Source organism: Pagrus pagrus, assembly GCF_965226575.1.
Source record: "Pagrus pagrus genome assembly, chromosome: 18".
NCBI lineage: Eukaryota > Metazoa > Chordata > Actinopteri > Spariformes > Sparidae > Pagrus > Pagrus pagrus.
This window is the reverse complement of record NC_140202.1, coordinates 13642725-13654824: the sequence shown is the minus strand read 5'-3', so window position 1 is coordinate 13654824 and position 12100 is coordinate 13642725. Positions and strand designations below refer to the sequence as shown.

At 42.0% G+C, this 12100-nt stretch overlaps 1 long non-coding RNA gene across 1 annotated transcript in view; it reads right to left on the bottom strand.

Moving 5' to 3' along the window:
* Nucleotides 1–1669: 1669 nt before the first annotated feature.
* Nucleotides 1670–12100, bottom strand: part of LOC311273539 — an 89024-nt gene continuing 78593 nt past the window's right edge. Inside the window, exon 5 of the long non-coding RNA XR_014624684.1 lies at nucleotides 1670–2035. This is a non-coding gene — a long non-coding RNA (uncharacterized lncRNA). The remainder of the gene's footprint in view (nucleotides 2036–12100) is intronic.

Genomic DNA, 12100 nt, shown 5'->3' with positions numbered 1-12100 from the left:
TAATGTAGCTCGAAAAGCAAATGGTCAGACATTCATTCTTCTTCGCTCTCCTCATTACAGAGAGACGGAGAAAGAGAGAGAGCTGCAGTACTTCTTCTCCTTTTCAGACTAGTATTTTGATGTTTATATGCACGAGAGAAGAAGAGAGAGAGAGAGAGACAGAGAGCTGTAGATTGCACTGTAAGCATTTTAGGCCCCTGATGAAAAAACAGCCTCTGTTATTAAATCTATATTTAGATGTATGGGGTACAGCGGCCTGGACCCTGTTGCACGGGACTCACTTGCCATATTAATGCCTGTAATGTAATCATTTCTAGATCGTGGAAATTGGGAAGCATCAACATGAAAGAATAAATAATAATAATAACAGGCTAAAAGGCTGTTTAGATGCACAAAAGAGCTGAGAAAAATAACACAATTAGACGGGCCTTGGATCAGCATGTCTTTGATTCATCAAAACCACAACTGTCCATCTCTTTGAGGGTGCGATCGGCTCTGTACGTCATATATCATGGCTGTCAGTTGCTGTGTCTGATTGGTGTTGTTTGAGCTGTCTGCATTTGTGTTCATGTGTTGAAAAGCTTAGTAAAAGTATGCAGTCAATTAAAGCAACATTATGTAGAAATTGTGCGATTTGGCGCCCCCCACAGTCTCTGAGTGCAACACCACTGTAATAAATACAAATCCCAGGTGTGTAACAATTTGTCAGATGTAATGTAGGGGCTTACTACAAAACTCATTACGTCATAACAATGTTATGTGTTGAAAACTTGAATGTGGAAGTAAACATGTGTGTAACGCTGCGATCCTACCCTCTCACTGAAGTTACATAGTGCAGAAACAAGTCATAGTGGATAGCAGAGTGGCTGAGACAGAGACACCACTCATCCTACTAGACACTGTACCGTGGTTTGTTATTACATTGATCGTAAATGTCTTGTACGCCTCAAATCATTAAATTTAATAATTTACTGGTAAAACAAGGTACATTAGACAGAGGGAAGCCACATATCATTCTATTTCACGAAACAACTTGTTTTTGCTGCATAATCACACTCCACTTAAATTATTTAAGTCTTCTACTTAAATTTGAGATTTTTTTCTTATTTCATGGCCTTCTTTACTTCAGTGTGTTAAAATTAAGAATGCAAAAAAATAATTAAGAATTATTCAATATGTGAGACTTTTAGTTGAAAACATTTTAAAAAATAAATAGTCAATAAAATGTGAAAAATATAACAGTTTTGACTTACGTGTGACATTACATGATGTCTATGCCTGTCTACCCAGCTAGCGCTGCCAGATCCCAGTCCAAAGCTCCTGTGCTACCAAGTAAACACCAAAACTCCCCTGTGCTTTGAGCTCTTTATCCAGACTGCTAGCTGCACTAGCTAACTGAGCTAACCAGCTAACCACAGTGAAAGTATGTGGCAGTCAGTGGTTACTCTGGTGATTTGCTGCCCCCCATTTCTTTTGAGTATGAATTCGATAGGTGGCAAATTATTGCATACTGCACCTTTAAGTGAAATTATCTTGCTCCATGGACTGTTCATTTTATCAGTGTCAAGTCATTTTCTCCTCAGATTCAGTGTTTATTACTTGTATTTTAGATTTGTAGGGGTGTCAAGACAGCGAACAAAGACAGAAAACTAAATAAATAATTACCAGGATCAGTTTGACTTTTCACGTTGATTACATGTGGAGGTATGCATGTAAACAAAAAAAAACTTGGCAGTTTCATTTCCCCCCCAAAAAATGTATTTGGTCAGCCTCTGAGCCGGTTATATCACCAGTCCAGGGTTGCATGAGAGGCTGTTGTGGCAGTCAAGCAGACCTTCCAGATGGCATCCGCAGCATATGTGGCATGACCTTCTGCAGCGCGGATACACGGGGGCACCGAGTCACTGTGCAAACAGCAGGCAGGGTCCTCAGATGTGTGTGGCCCCCCTGGGACACGGCAGCAGAATGAGATGCCCATCACTCTGTGGCTCTGCAGATGCTCCTCACAACTGCCAGGCTTTCAGCTTCATTAGGCCTAGATCAGATACATACAGAGGAGTGCAGCCTGAGGCTATCACTGCAGCCTCCCTGCGATGCGGGCACACACACACACACACACACACACACACATGCACAGACATATACATAGACACATGCACACTTGGAATCATTTCTAAAAGGAGCCAATTTCATCAGTGGAAAGATGTGATGGCGAGGGATTTCTTTTTTTTTTTTCCAGTTCCGTGTTTTGAATATGTGCACGGGGGGAGATAAAACCCTTGTGACATGAAGGAGTCAGTGAATGTGTATGAATACAGAAATCTTTTCATGAACACAGAGAGGAAATTTGTTTCAAGTTTGACCAAATTATGATGAAAACCAGCGATACAGGAATGTCATTCAAGCTCGTATATCTTAGGGTAAGATCCTCAAAACCAAGTGTCAGGGAGGATTTAAAGAAAATACAAATAAAACGACTAACAAGAACGATCTGGAGACAGTGACAAATAAACAGAAACGACTGGGATCAAGAGGTCTTACTCCGATTCATTATCCTCTTTCCTGTGAAGCCAACTTGATTGATAAAGAGCAGCATCCCCCCTCGGTGAAAAAGGAACACTTCCCTGTGAGCAGTTGGACTTTTATTCATCACCAGCAGAGACGTTCCCCACCATGCAATATGTAATTAGTGTGTAATCCCCTGCCTTTTTAAAATGAGACCAAAAAATGATGATGCGGAACCATAATGAGATATTAATTCAGAAACACTGCAGATAGGCATTTATTTTCTTCTTTTTTTTCCCTCCCCACCTCAATAAAGCAATGCTGTATAAGTTATTACAAAGCTTTAATGTAGATGTGGTTATTACAGCAATTTGTATGGGCAACCAGTGTTTCATTTCCGCTTCTGTCTGTCTCTTTCTCATTAAAACCTCAATCCCTATCCGTCAGTTGTCTGTTTGTTTGGAATAACTTATTGGTGTAAGAGACATAAAGGAGATAGAGCAGCGGCAGAGATACAAATATTGCCCACATTTCTTGCCAAAAATGCACATTCATATCCAGCCTGGCTGCCTGAATGTTGTCATGTGTGTCCAATCTCAAGCACTTGGCTCAATCATGTAAAATATGTCCCAGGTGATGGAAGCAGGTGGTCCAAAATTTAATCCCCCCCCCCGAAACTCCCACCCGCCCACCCTTCCCACAGCCCAGCCTACCCACAGCCCAGCCTACCCCAGCTCCCAACGCAGTTCCACCCCTCTGAGGTTGTGAATGTGTGCCCTCTGCAGTGTGTGCATCTACCCGATGCATTTCAGATTGAATATTTGAATTAGACAGAAATTACTCCAATGAGTTCCCACTTTAGATTGAAGGGGTTAGGGCAGTTACAAATGAAAAATTGGCGCTGGGAACAGAAGAGCATTGTCCAAATGTGATTAATGCGAGGAATTGTATTTGAATAATTGTATTTAAATATTTGGACAATCTATCAAAAAAGCCAGAGACGATTTATCTTAGCTGGAATTCTTCTCAGGAATTTGGCTTGACAGTCATCACTTTTAATGTGAAAGGCAATATTTAACCGAATGGCCTCCAGCTCAGCATTCATGCTATTAAATTATTACACACACTACACTGTTTCTAACTGAAAAACCCACATTATTTTCATCATTCATCAAAATGCCACAAAGTCGCTACAAGACATTTTTTTAATCAAAATTAGGGGAGCGTGAATATTTGGGTGTCTTAATCCCACGGCCTAAACAGATGCTATTGCTGAAGTTTTTCTGCTGAATTTTCCTTTAAAGGGGCACTATGTAGTTTTGGAGAAAGAAAAAAAACTTGAATATTTGTATATTTAGTTTGTTCAGGCATAACATTCAGTCAATGAAGATCTTACTCTGTCGATTAAAAATGTCTTCCCCAAAACTACAGTGCACTTTTAAACCGAAATCTAAAGGAAGAAAGGGGGTTTTACTCAAGAAATGTCTAGTCGAGTAATTTTATACCTTCAATAAAGACACGGCTTTACCTTCCAACACTGATTTGGTGTTTGCATGTGCTGAAACATATTTGTCACCAGCACCGTTTCATATCTCGCATTAGACGGGGGGAAAAGGTACTCTCAGATTGCATTTTTGGCACTATGTCAAGAGTGTAATTGAGCATGTGTGTTTGTGTGCGTGAGTGTTGGAGTGCGTGTGCGTTTTGGGGTTGTGTAGTGTGTGTAGGGTCGGCAGGAGGGGGGGGTCATCCTGTTGCCTGGTAACAAGCCTCAGATTGACAAAGGAAGAGCAATTTAGGACTACTTTCCCCAGAAATCAATACAACAGGCCTGATGTGATGATGTGAGATTAGCCAAGGGAGAAAAGCCAATGTATTTGGCAGGGGTTACTTCATAACCAAGAGAAGAGGGTGTGGAGGAGATTGCATCTGAAACATTGAATATAAAGATATAAGGTCTGGGTACCTAGCTTCTGAAATCTCGCTGAAATGAGACTTCTCTAGCCCTTGTCTCCCTCAGGTAATGAGAACTTTAGCAAAGTGAACACTCATGGGGTGGGAAAAAATCTGATTTTAGCTTTCTTGTTTAATACCGTCTGTCAGTCTGTCGTTAATATTGCCCTGGGCGATGGGATACAGTGCAAGGCTGTAATATTGGAAAAGATTGGAGTAAGAAAGAAATGGAAGTCAAATAAAACTTTAGGACAGCTGTAGACGTGTAGACTCTCTCTATGCATAAAACATGTGAGCTAGCTCCTGCTGAAACTAGAAGGTTCGAAATCTTTGAACCTGGATATATGTAGTTATGCTGAAAACACAACACTGTCCTATTGGATTGAACTACACTCTAACGCAGGATGCATTACCATCCTATCAATATCTTCATAAAACATGAAAATGTCAAATCATTTTGCTTACTTTATTGACAGAAATAAGCTGCTGGTTGGCTATTTACAATTCCACCAAACATGAAGCAATACTAGCCGCCACTTGGATTCATGTTTACGGCTACCAGGCGAACTGAAAGTCCAACATTAACTCTTCTTTTAGCTGTCTTTTGGGTCTCAACCAACTCCTTCTTTGGTCAGGAAATCAGGAAATGTAGGGTTTTTACCACTAGTGGACTGGTGGGCTTTTAAAAAAGAAAATTTACTCCCCTGGTGCCCCCATGTCCGAAGACACGCAAAATCGCCCTCTCGGATGCCCGTATGGTAGATAAAATATGATAAAATGCCCTCTAGGGTGCACTTTTTACACCCTGGTGCCCCACCACATACAGCTGGTGCCCCTTTTCACCCCTGACCCTCAAATATCATTAGCCCGCCACTGGTTTTCACCAGCAGTAACTTAACACGACTCCTGAAACAGCTAAAAGCCAATACCATGAAACAGTAAAATACAGCAGATATCAGATATCTGATACATATACCTTTGGTCCACTGTTATTTCAAAAACATTGACAAGTGCAGATTTATTAAAGAACATACATTTAATGTTTTTCTTGCCATGCTTTGTTGATTTGTTAAGTAATATGAAGTTAATATTCAGCCAGTGAACAGGACCTGCTTACCTCCAGAAGTTTAGGGACTACATCCATTTATAGAACCAGCAAAGCAGGAAGCCAATAAACAGCCTGTGCGATACAGGGAATTTATCAAGCAGAGAGTCGAGTCACCCAGAGATAGTGCCCTTTTGTTGACCACCCCAGAAGTTAGCTCCACGCGTAGGGTTTCACAGATATACACTGGGAGCTGTGCAAACAGCTTGTCCAAAGACATCCAGGTTAGCTCAACTGGAAACTGTAAATTGCCCGTAGGTGTGAATATAAGTGTGAATTTGTTTGTCCGTCTATGTGAGCCCTGTGGGAGACTGGTAACCAGTACCGTCTCCTCCAGTGCATGCTGGGATAGGCTCAGCGAGGCAGCCGTGACCCTGAACGGAAGAGACGTGGTCATAGATGGATGGATGACTTATGCACACTGTTTGTTCAACAGCCTTGTACAGGTTTCAGATATAAATGCATGGACTTACTGTATGTTTTGTTGTGAAAACAATATTGTGTTAATCTTATCCTAAACACAGACATACGATTCTGCTTAAATTTAAAACCCTGGTGGGGAAAAAAGACACAAAGAATAAGTATAATAACTGTTTTTTCAGCTTTGCCTTTTCCAGCTGTTCCGAGATGAATTTTTAAATAGTGTATTTACCTGAAGAAGTAGGAGGATTTCCATCACTTATAAACAAACACTTCATCCTTCAGTGTCATCAAAAAAAAAAAAAAGACATATTTGGAGATATATGGTTTTTAATGGAAAGGAAGGGTGTGAAAAAAATGTAATCTGAAAACTCAACTAAAGCTGTCAGACAAATGTAGTCATGAAAAGTTCAATATCTGCCTCTGAGATGTAGTAAAGTTGCTGAATAAAGTTGTGTAATATGAAAAAGTGAAGTACAAGTACATCAAATTTGTAGTTGAGTTCAGTACTTGAGTAAATGTACTTTGTTACATGAGCATGGCAAAGAGCCCGTAGGCATTAAAATGCTACTCTGTGAAAAAGTTGTGTTAAATGACCCTTATTGATTTATCCTTAGAAGACAAATATTGCTGCTATTTGGCCCCTGGCAGGTGCTAATTTTGAACCCTAACTAGAGGACATATATGGAGGATGGCTTGGAAGTTATAGAGAGTGAGGAGAGGGCCACAGAGACAGCACACACTGACCAGGGAGGGAGAACGGATAAGCAGGTAGATGGAAAGAAACAAGAGAGAGACACGCACACAATGACTAATCTGGACGACTAGAAAACGAGATGAGGGATTAGAGAGAGAAACATTCACACAGACTTCTCTCCGACTATAGTCCAGTGTAACCAGACCCCTGCCAGGCTGGACAGTGGAAGCTCTTGATGGGCAGGAATGTGGATCCTGAGAGCACAGAGAGCAGATTGATGGAGACCGAGAACGGGGAGGAATGTATCGACTCCCGGGCCAGTGGGAACAGAACGGTAGGAGAGGATCACTGTGACCTGTGCTGACACCTCTGTCATCACACGTCCTCTGTCTCAGGCCAGGGAAAAAAAGGGGTTAGAGGGAGAAGGAGGAGGGAAGAAAGGAGATGGGGGTGGAGGTGAAGGGGGGGTGTGGGTCTCCTGAGCCTGACAGCAGGAGGCAGAATGTGTCCAGATCCCAGAGGAGAAGCATGTTGTGCAGTGCAGCCGAACCCTGCAGGGAATCTATTCTAGCCTGTGATTGAGACAGAGGGGTAGGAGCAGCCAATAAACACACGCAAACAAACATTATTTGCCTTCGGAGAGCGTGATGCGAAATCTAATTTCTTTCAAATTAAAAAATGTGACCAGGCGTGTTAAAAACTGACCTTCAGAGACCTCTCTCAGTCAACGTTTTATCTGTGCAGTGCAAACACAACGTGAATAATGGGCAAGGTGAGACGTTACTTCAAAAGACTGTCACATCAGCTAGTCAGCAGCAGTGTTCGGTATCCGCCAGATTCGCAATCAGCTCTCATATCAAGTCCATAATCAATTCATTGATCAGCGCCTGGAATGAAGTCGGGCAGAAACGGAGTCACCCTGGAGGAATGAACTCCATAGTCTTTCTGCTTGTCTTCCCTACACAATGATGAGGCAATCAGCCCTAATAAGCTCCCACCCCCCCGCCCCCTCTCCTTCTCTCTCTCCCTGTCTGTCTCTGTCTCTCTCTAACATTGCCCGTCATTTACCAATGCCTGCATCATTAGTCTGCCCGGACCGGCCCTTCTGGACTGATGTCTCTGTGTCAGGACCTGCCGCATTAGACCGCTGCTCAGGTGCCATAATTCACCTCAGTATGGGCGAGGGGTCAATGGAGAGATGAGGCCTGCTGGCCATTAGCTACTCAGGAGAAGACAGTGAGGTTGTGTCGGGGTCAGCGCGGGTCATCGTTGTTAAGCAGAGTACTGCAGGAGGGGAGGAAGGAAGGCGGGGAACAGTGTTGCTATTAAAATGAAAGGAACGGTACAAGGGTGAAACGTGTGAATTGGTTCATTCCGAGGCTTGAACTGGCCGTCTGGAGGGATGAGAGGGGGTTGAGCTCAGCTGATTTTGGTGCTATGAGTTGTGGGAAAAAGTGAAGTATGTCATGATGTGACATGGCTTGGTTTAGTGGCGAGTGGATAGTGGATAATCTTCTCTCTATCAGTATTGCTTTCAGGATAGACATAGAGTTTACAACCGTGCTAGATGAATTGGGATTAATACCTAGCTGAGATCCTATCACAGTGTGACTGTGGCTAATCCAAACAGAGTCCATTTACAGTGCATTAACATGTATTTACCTTATCCAGAGAGCACGTCCAGCTACAGACTGTATGTTAATGCCAGGTGTAAATGATGTCCTATGTTAGACAGATACTATAATTTTATCAGCAAAACTGGAGACTTAACAGAAGTTTGTCGGTCTCGTAATGGTTTTTGAAGGTCTGTCTTGTTATAAACTCTTGTTGAATCTCACATTGAAATAAATAACATCCAACAAACGGCTTTTTCCTGTGCTCTGTTTACTGTCAATGACATCATTCAGTAGCTGTTGTCTGGACATTTTATCTATTTTCATACAGTAGATCTAAAATGGCAAAAAAAAAAAAAAAAAAGAAAGAAAGAAAAGAAAGAAAAAAAAAAAAAGCCCATTGAAGAATCGAGTGACTCAGTCTTGGCTGGCAATTGCTGCGACTCAAATATCTGTTAACAGACTGCTTCCTGGCAGAGTTACATCAGCTCTGGCACCAGCCAGGCACACAGAGAGAGACATTAGTCAGCAGTATTTTCTCTCCGGCTACAGCTACTGCGCTGCATCCGGTGGTGAGTTCACAGATCAGCTGATAACTCACAGTTAGTGTCATTTATTGTAATCTGGGTCACTTACAGAATCATATTGGAGGCTAAGGCAGCCATGTTTCTGATAAAGAATCCGTGCTGTGCTGTTCTCTCTGCAGAACGTGGTCACAGTCTGTGTGTGGGTGTGTGTTCAGTGTGGCATGTTTTGTTTCGTCGCTCCAATGCGTGCATGCGTTTGCTTTTGTACATTTGTGTTTATAAACCTTATGCATGCAAACCACATTGGATGTCATTCTTGTAACATGACGGCTGCACAGACAGCCAGTCTTTTGCAGGCAGGGCCTCTCCCCAGATAGGGCCCATTATTCTATGGCAAATTACTTAATGCTGGCATTGAAGGCGAGGTGACAAGGAGAATGCAAGGAATGAATCCTCTGCTTGTAATCTGAGGCGGGATGTGTCACGCTCGGGAGTGTTATCACCGACACAGCATGGGATGAATTCCGCCATTTTCTCTCCGCAGGGCCATGACAGAGCTCTCCTTTCTAGCAGGCCCCGAGGGGGAGGAAGAAGGAAAGGGACCCCGGAGAAGAGAGCACAAAGAAGGAGGAACGGATTGACTAGGAGCTGTTGATAAACTTTCAGAATAGTTCTCTGTTGGAAATGGCTCAGCGGCCCCATCGTGAAAGAAAGGAGAAGAAAAAAGTACGAGGAAAAAAAGAGGGAGAGGGATTGAAGGGTTTCCTTTGCTTAATCAGAAGCAGCTGAGTGAAGGGCGACAGTTTGGGAACAAGTGCTGTTTCACTCTTTGGGCTGCGTTTCAAATTGTTTTTCACAATCTATACGACCAAAGCGAAAGCCTGTGTGGAACGACAGGACTCAATACTGTTTGCCCGCATAAACATAATGCCTGTGCATTCTTGCGTGCAACAGCATTTTTGTGTTTTGCCCACAGTGACACAGGCAATCATTTCTACAACCTTCACTCAGACGTTCAGAAACCTGTCAGGACTGTATTTCCTCAAATGAGTCATCAAAAACGCTGCCGTCAATCAAACACAATTTGGTGTTCTGATCCTTCACAAGGACCTGACAGGCCGTTATAACTCAACTTCACGAAGTAATGCTTAAATAATTACTTATCCTAATTATGATGGCTGAGGAGTGTTATGCATTCTTTTTTCAATAGCAATTCTCTAATTAGCATATTTTCATTATCTTGGCAAATTAATAATTTAGAGGGTCTGTAATAGACATGAATTATTAGACTATGGTACAGTGATGGATTTAAAGGGGCACTACACTCAATTTGTGCCTCAGTCCCTCCCAGGGTGACATGAATAATTAGCAGAAAAGTGCCCCCCCTGTGGGCATGTACGGAAGTGATTATTGCTGTACCGAATGACCAGCATCTTAATAAATACGTGCCTCTTTGCATTACACTTGCACTCTATTCTTTTAATTCTCTTTAACAAATATTAGCCTATTTGCAATTGCTTTTTCCTTTTATACAGAGCAAGATCTGCAGTGCTTAGGAACAATTAAACACATCTTGAACAATCTACATTTACATTTAGGGCATTTAGCAGACACTGTTGTCCAAAGCGACTTACAATCACAAGTACATTTGTCACAAGAAAAAAACCACAACATATCTCTGTTGATAAAGTAGAAAGGATAGAAAAAATATTCAAGCCCTCGTCAGAGCAAAGTAGTTGCTTATTCATCAAGGATACCTTGATAAGTGCTATGATGTAAGTGCTGAAGGTAGGAACATACAAGTGCATATAAGTACTCTGTGTGTGTGTGTGTGTGTGTGTGTGTGTGTGTGTGTGTGTGTGTGTGTGTGTGTGTGTGTCGGGGGGGAACTCAATGACTCGATGACTCGTAAATAAAGCTGAAACTATTCATTAGTCGATTAATTGATTTGGTCGATCAAAAGAAGATGAATGGTTTCAGTCATTTTTCAAGCAAAAATGTCAAACATGCTGGTTCCAGCTTCAAAACTACATAGTGCACATTTAGGTGTTGGGATTGCTGCTTATTTGTGTGTCATTTGTGATAGTAAATGAAGAGTCTTTGGGTTTTGGACATTGGTTGCACAAAAGAAGCAACACGACAAGGACGTGTTGGACGATAAGAAGACGCCGCTTTAAATTTTTTTTGACATTTTATCGACATGATTAATCGATCGTGAAAATGATCAGCAGATTTATCGATATTGAATATAATCATGAGTTTTAGCCGCACTCTTTAATTATATAATCATACTTTTTCAAGAGGTGCAGGCGATAAACGTGAAAAAATCAGCGAAAGTGAAAAAGTAACCCCTCCACCCTCCCCTCTCTAACTCTCTGTCCCTCCAAGTGTCACTTTAGATCTCTCTTTCTCTTCTTCTGATTGTCACTTTCACTCTCCGGCTCCCACTTTCTCCGCCATTTCTCTCTGGTCCGGTTCTAAACAGACTCTGTCACGGGTAAGATGAAAATAAAATGATTTATGTTGTCCCCCTCCCCACTTGTTCAAAGTAATGAGATTCCATATTTCAACTGGCTTGACAGATGGATTGGAAATTAAAAGCCTTAGATAAGTAATGCCTTTTTGATGTTGGACTGTGAATAACTCACACAGGGCTGATTGATTTCAAAACTCTTGTGACAAAGTGCACATGCTGTACAGGGGACAACATGCCCATACCGCTATATGTCACACATTAGTTAATGTGGATGGTCCGTCTCAGAGAAAGCCTTATTCTCATTCATTGCAGTACATTAGAATAGTACGGGGTCGATATTTACAGGAGCAATTGTTGCCGAAGCAAGAGGAGAGGACGTTGCATTATGTAGGAGTGGGCGTTTCACCTTGAAAATGATGGCGGCGCAGCGTTAGTTTGAATTCCATGGTTCTGTATCTCCCATCTTTAAAGTGCATACAGTTGGATTTCCCTTTACTTTGCAGTGTGACAGCTCTACATAGTTAAAATGAAGCACAAAACATCTTCCTGATGTGAATATCAGGGAGGTGTTTTGCACATTCAACAATTCAATTTTCCCTAAACTTGAACATTCCTCTGTGAGCGCCTTTATCTCTTTACATCTCCTCTGCTGTGATTGGTACAGATTCAATACGGCGAATCAATAGGGGATAAAGGCTTTAACTCACTTACTTTACATTTCCCTCAATGGGGTTCTTCATGAAAGGAGTAAAAGCCAACCTCGTTTTATGTGTTTAGTGCGCAGTATTCATCCGAGCTATGCAC